The sequence below is a fragment of the Amphiura filiformis genome, chromosome 5 (genome assembly GCF_039555335.1).
Source record: "Amphiura filiformis chromosome 5, Afil_fr2py, whole genome shotgun sequence".
In the NCBI taxonomy this organism is placed as follows: domain Eukaryota; kingdom Metazoa; phylum Echinodermata; class Ophiuroidea; order Amphilepidida; family Amphiuridae; genus Amphiura; species Amphiura filiformis.
The window spans coordinates 39,591,454-39,598,770 of NC_092632.1; positions in this window are offsets into that span (position 1 = coordinate 39,591,454).

Consider the following 7,317-nt stretch of genomic DNA (forward strand, 5'->3'; position numbering starts at 1 on the left):
GGTTCATTTAAGGGTACACGATTGTTGATCAAAGCAGCCAAAACAAAATCGATTTTCATTATCTTAATCAATATATTATTGAATAATAACACTTTGTTGTTTTGCAATAGTTCATTCTACAAATCATATACTTTGAAAACTTGCTTGATTTATTGTTGTTAATGAGTTATGTACGTTTTATAAAAGTGTTGTTGTTTCAGCCTTCTTTATTATAACATAACTCAAGAACCACAGGACCTACAAAACTATATTTGTGATATTTGAATTCTTCTACTGACTCGGTATGAAATGATTTGCCAATGCTCACTACGATTCGCAAGATGCTGTGAACTACCAAATCGCAACAGTTTAAAGTAGTTGCTAACCTTTATTGTCTGAAACTGAAATCCGAAATCGTATCAATTTAAATTTTGTAACAGTCCAGGTCTGGATCTCTATAAGTGCTCTAGTTGTCACTCATATACTGAAAAGATTACTTACTGCTTTCTGGTTAGAGACCACCAATATACGCTCGTACATTAGGTTTGCGGGATATTAACTTCTTAATTTTTTGTTATAGCCACTTTTATTATTTTATGGTGTGTGCTCAAGGCGAATTCTATTCCTTACCTTTAAAAAAGCAATATACCCCCTGCCTTTAATCTGTATTAGAAAGTTGCTCTTTCACATTTGAATAAAAAGCGTATGTATACTGGGTACGCTGCGACGTACACATCAACTCATGTCGAGTAGCTGGGGTGGTGAAATGTATTGAAGCAAATTAGTTTCCCGAACACCAAAGAAAGGTGAGCACTTTGGTCGAGTTTAATTTGTGCCCCAACTAAAACCTTCACATTTGAATCCGGCATGATTTTGGAAGATGATTTTGATATTTGAAAAGTTATGATTCTAGTTCTAATAACACTGAAATTGGTATTGTCTGTATACAGATCATTACAGCATTAAAGAATTATGATAATGAAAAAATTTTGCTGTTCTGTATATAAAATATACTGGTAAGCATATAGCATGCAGGTTATATTGGATTTTTCATCTTCGTCCTTCCATTAACCCATTATATAAACGACAATGCTAGCCTCAAAACCTGATCACAGGTCAGGGGCCGTAGGGGCCCAATAATATAGTTTCTCGGCCAATAAGCCTTATTAGGGCGTTGAGTTGGTACACTGATAGCTTGGCCCTTTGTTATTATTACATCCCCAAATATGAATGAGCCAAAATATATAGGTCATAACACAGGCCACAGAGCCCCAAATGTTTAAACTAACGGGCATTGCATTGACACAGCTAGTTCTATAACTACATAAAAATTCCCTTTAAAAGGGAAGGCCAGCCTCAATGCAGAAGAGGTCTTGTAAATAGTTTGGGTCACCGTGAAAGGCATTTTTAGGATCACGCTTACATCCATGTTACATGACAGTTCACCAAACCATCAATGGTGAGAACATGCACACTGAAACAGCAAAAACATTAACTCCTATAACTCCTGTCAACTCTTTAATTCATTACTCCAAATTGTTCTGTATTTTTGTCTTTACTGCTTTTTACCCATGCTTATTATTAAAATCAAGAAAAACACCGCAGTTGTTAGTTGATTCGCTATGTTAACTCAACTTACATGCACATTTTATTTTAAAATAATTTTATATTATTTCGCAATGTATAGTTTACTATAAAGTAGATAGTGGCAAGCACATGATAAAGGACTGATCATTCACTACAATCTTCACTTTTAAACTGTATTTTTTGAATGTGTTGATTGTTAGTCCGAAAGTCCTGCAAAGCTATGGACATGGCATCTTACCTACTCCATTCGGTAATAGTCTGCATTGTGTGTTTTCTCAGTCTTCAATCATTTTGTTGAATGTAATTTTATGAATCAAATAAAAAAGATAGAAATTGGCCTCACTTTAGTTATGTGTCATTTTACAGTATTTATAATTTATAAAGTAAGACAATAATTTATTTATTTTCTATAAGTGCATGTCAAAATATGGGATATATTGTTCAATATTATAGCTAGCCACTAAAAACTTTATTTTCAATCGGATTTTTCCCGTTGAAAAGACAAAACTGATGTTAAAGATAGCAATAATATCATCAATAACATTTTGAGTCAATTTTATCCATAAAACGATACAGGATAGGATAGATAATTACTTTGACTTCAATGTGGTCCATATAATGAAGATTTTTATTCTACAACATTATTAGATCTGTTATCAACATATCAATTATGCACTCACAGGCAACCAAACATCATGCTATGCTCAGTAGTCCACTGATATGACCTCGTGATCATTCCCCGCTTTGACCATGTCATTTTTTTTGATATGCTGATTGCTGAACAAGTTTATGTTTATATGTGTAGGCCTAACCTATGATAACTTTTTAAGTCATAATTAATTCAAACATAACTTTGGCAATACTCAATCGTTTTCGTTCGTTGAAACGGCAAAACATACTTTCTTTTCCTTGCAAATCGAATTAGCAGACATCAAAACATTTCCACCACGAGAAGTAAAAAAATAATTCATACCAATAGAAGAAGGCTATAATCTTAGCTAATCTTTAGTGTACACAAACCCCATCTCAGAATTAGGTACCAGCCCTATGGGCTGGCGAAAAGACCATTGCCATGTGGCACACATAATGGCCGTACCGTCTAGACATTGCACATTGTTCAAGGTCCAGGGCCCCAGGAGCCGAAATAAAGCAGTTTCAAGATAAGTTGGTACTGATAGCCCGTGAGCATAGTAATTTTACATGAATACCAGAAAGTAATTACCCCCTTTATTACGAGACAATAAGTCCAAAGTTTCATATCAAATTTAAAAACTGAAATAGCAAAAAAAAGAAACCTATTTTAGTTCTGCAAATTTTGATTCCGCATAGCTCGCAATTTGTAGCTAAGGTGATTCGAGGAAAAAGGATGCAGATTCTTAAGTTGCACCATGGTTGCACTAAAAAGCTACCCAAGTCATTTACCATTACATTCTCTACATGGCTAGACTGGTCAAGGATGACCCGAGGTGATCAGTGACGAACAGGCTTTCTGTAGCAACAAAAGCAACATTATCAATGGCTATTTAGGTGCAACTTTTGAATGTGCATCCTTTTCCATGTTTTCATTTAAATGGGGACCATGTTGGGCTATTAAGGTTGGTCTGAATCCTGGAATTATGGAAACTTTTGGGCCTCATAAATGCCCGGGGCATAAATGCTTAATTCTTGGTGTAAAGTATATGATAAAAGTAAACATATTTAGAATGGCAAAGACTTGATAAGTTCATCTGTGAGGTCAAATTTAAAAAAAAAAAACCGGGTTTTGGCCCACTTTTTTTTTGCAACGTAAAAAAAATTCTTGGGCCAAAATTTTTTTTTAAATTTTTACAAACTAGATAAAAATATCTAGGAGCCGTTTTTTGGTCGAAATTCAAAAAAATGCAAAATGCAGGTTGGGATAATAAAGTTTACCATTTGCAAGTAAGTCTCAGAGAGGCTGAAATTTCAAGAATTTTTTTAAGCTGAACGAGGGCGTTGTGTAAGCTCATATTGTACATGTGCGTTGTTGGTATGTACAAATATTTTTTTTAGAGAAAATTCAGTTTTCTTTTTTGTATCGCAAATCTGTACATAATAAGGGAGACTGGCTCTTAAAGTAAAACTAAACGATTATGAAAAGATAAAGACCTCATCATGTGACCCCACAGGCAAACACAATAATTTGGATATTAATATATATACTCACTTTGCAAATTTTGCTATCAAACTGAATTAACTTCATTAATAAAGTATATTATATTATAACAGATGCAAACCAACAGGCTACTTCAAATTCTTGTGAAATTAAGGTAAAAAAGAAACCTGTCGGTGAAACATTTTCTCAGTCTGGGGTACTAGCCATTAATTCGGTCTAAGTAAGCATCAACATTTCTGTAGGACAAATTCAAAGCCAATAACATAAATTTCACTTTGCATTGTATTTGCCCTGTAAAACTGCGGGGCTAGGAAAATATGCAAAGCAAACAACACTGAGTATTTCTGAATAGAAGTGAATAGATAGTATGGTTGTCTAGTAAGTCACATCTCAATCCATCCCCATGTGGAATACTCAATCCACCCCCTTGTAGAATAAAGCCACCGGATATTAGATCGGCACCAGACAAATTCAAAACAATCTTCAAACGTCGAACAAGAATCTGACTTTCTAATCCAACTCGGTTATCTCAAGGAGGAGGCTCGGGGATAAGTGTTAATAGAAAAACTAATACAGCAATTCGTTATATGTAGATATTGTAATCTCTATAGTATTGTACTTACGTGTATCTTAAAGGTAAATTGGTTATCGCTCTCTACTTAATTTACAATAGAGTTATAGCCTATACCGTAAACAGCGTTCAACACGTGAATATTGAAAACTTGGTTTAATATTGCTTTTGATCTCATCATTTATGGACTATAGATGACAGTAATGTAGTATAAATCTTGACCTTCTAATAAGTGCTCTTTTATTGCCAACATTACGAAGAGAAAAAATACAAATAAACTTGCAATAAACTTGTGCAACCATTTTTCTTTATTATAAGCATGTAGGACCTATACCTGGGTCTTGTTCTTATTTTTGCGATATCTATATCACAGTCAAAAAGCATCATAATGATTGTACATTATATGTGAAACCTCTCAAAAAATAATAACACACTGGTAACAACAGTTATCTATATTATAGGGGCAAGGAATCCAATTACTATACTGGAATTTTAATGACTCAAGACAAGCAGTACGTTATTTATGATAAGAAAAGAGGTACCGCTAGAAGGTACCTCATTTCTTTTATAACAAACCATCTGTATTGAATCACTGAAATTTAAGTGAAGTAATTGGATGCCTTGCCCCTATAATGTACATAACTTTTGTTACCAGTGTGTAGTAATTTTTTAATTATGCAAATGCAAAATTAGTAATAACATTTAGCAGGGGGTATATTATACAAATATTAACTGTCTATGAGTGTGATGGTTGAAATATAATCACGAGGTGAAAGATGGATTGTTCCATTCCACGAGCCGGAACGGCGAGTGGAATGGAACAATACATCTTTCACCGAGTGATTATATTTCGACCATTACACGAATTTAAGACAGTTAATATTTGTTTTATATCACTCATGCATAAATTCTATTACTAAAATAGGCCTACTATAAGGTAGGAAATACATTTTTTCATCAACATAACACCATGTTTTGCCGTGATATATTTCACATTTTGGGGTCCACCCCATAACTAATTCGGCGAGTCCAAGAGTCAGCGCACGGCTTGGCGCAGGCGCACTACGCCAGAGCACATGATGGTAAAGACTATCACACGGAGAGGGTGATAGTAAAAATGGCAAATGGTAATCAACCAATGAACTGTCTAGAATTTATGTATGAGTGATATAATACCGCCTTAATCTATACAAAGCAATAATTTAAACCAAATGACCAAATGGAGACAAACTTAGTACAAAATACATAAATTCTCTTATCCCTGCCACATGCTCACAGTACTTCATGTTCGTCACATTTAATTAAAACCTACCGGATTCTTAAAATCTAACTAAAATCAATTATTCCTACCTTACCAATAAGCCGACTCCAAAATACTCGAAAGATTTTAATTACAATAATCACAACTCTCTTGAAGGATTATTTTTGCTGTAAACCTTGGAAGGCGACATTATATTGAATCTTAACCCTAACACTGGACCCTGCTTTTTGGGATCGGAAGTCAAAGAAGATCCGAAAAAGTCAAGGAGAAGAAGAATTTTTGACTTGGCACCCCCAGGATTCGAACCTTTGACCCCTCGCATGCCAACCACACGATCACGGTCCGGTAGCTACACGGGTTATTGCTGCCCGGCCAGCAATTCCGTGCGCATATGACACTTAGGCTGATTGCGTCATCGCAGACCCTGGGATTCATGCATGCGCATATTTTTTCATCGTAAGATTTTGTAAGATTTTTGGGTGTTAGGGTTATAGTAGGCTCTAATCTGGAAAAATACATCTTAGTTAACCCTAACACTGGACCCTGCTTTTTGGGATCGGAAGTCAAAGAAGATCCGAAAAGTCAAGGAGAAGAAGAATTTTGACTTGGCACCCCTGGATTCGAACCTTTGACCCTCGCATGCCAACCACACGATCACGGTCCGGTAGCTACACGGGTTATTGCTGCCCGGCCAGCAATTCCGTGCGCATATGACACTTAGGCTGATTGCGTCATCGCAGACCCTGGGATTCATGCATGCGCATATTTTTTCATCGTAAGATTTTGTAAGATTTTTGGGTGTTAGGGTTAATAAACGCCTATTTAATAAGGGCTTGAAAATAGCTTTATGCTAACTACTCATCAATTATAATAATACTATAGGGTGATCAATTATCATACTCATCAGAAACTGTCAGCTTGACAAGAAATTACTAATTAATTTTCCATGAATTAATTTTTTTGATCACATTTTGTAATTTCTTATACCGTAAACAAACTATATATTTTACTCTACCGGGTTGTAATATAAATTAATACAATTAAAAGCAAAAAATAAAACATACACAGCCCTATACACCGTATATGACGAAGCACTAAAATAACATTTGTTAAATGTTATCAAAATGTTATTATAAACTATTTTTGGGCAAACGTTTAAAAAAAATGTTGTCAACACTTTTCTTATGTCAGAATGTTTTGATTGTGTTTTGAATGTTATTAAAACGTTTTATACCCTTTTTATAACCCGTCATTTAAATATTTCCGTAAAACATTCTATGTTTGAGATGGCTGATTTTTGACATCATCTTATATAAATATAAAACGTTATTAGGAAAATAATCAAATTTACTGCATTATTACTCTTTTTAAAAAAAAAACCTCGTCTACCGAAGGGGAGAGGGTGGTTGATAAAACGCCCAGGTTTACCTCCAAACGACTAAGACTAATTGTGGCGCCGTCCGCTGTACTAATTTTAACACGAAAAATTAACCTACCCCCCTTGAGGGGGATGATCAGTCATCTTTCAATTAAGACGAGGGCGGGTACAAACTTCCGGGATACTAGGACTAGAGACTATGTACAGAAAAAATATTATTGTGGCCTTGATAATAAAATATAATGTTTGTTAGGTTTTCCTTTTTCCTTGTTGCTTTCTTTGGGAAATTAGTTTCACAAAACACAAAATTTATTTTATTAACATCTATATTAATGGGTTCGGATTTCCCAATGAATATAAACTGTGTTCAGGTAATATTATAATTAGGTGATTTAGGTCAACCAATC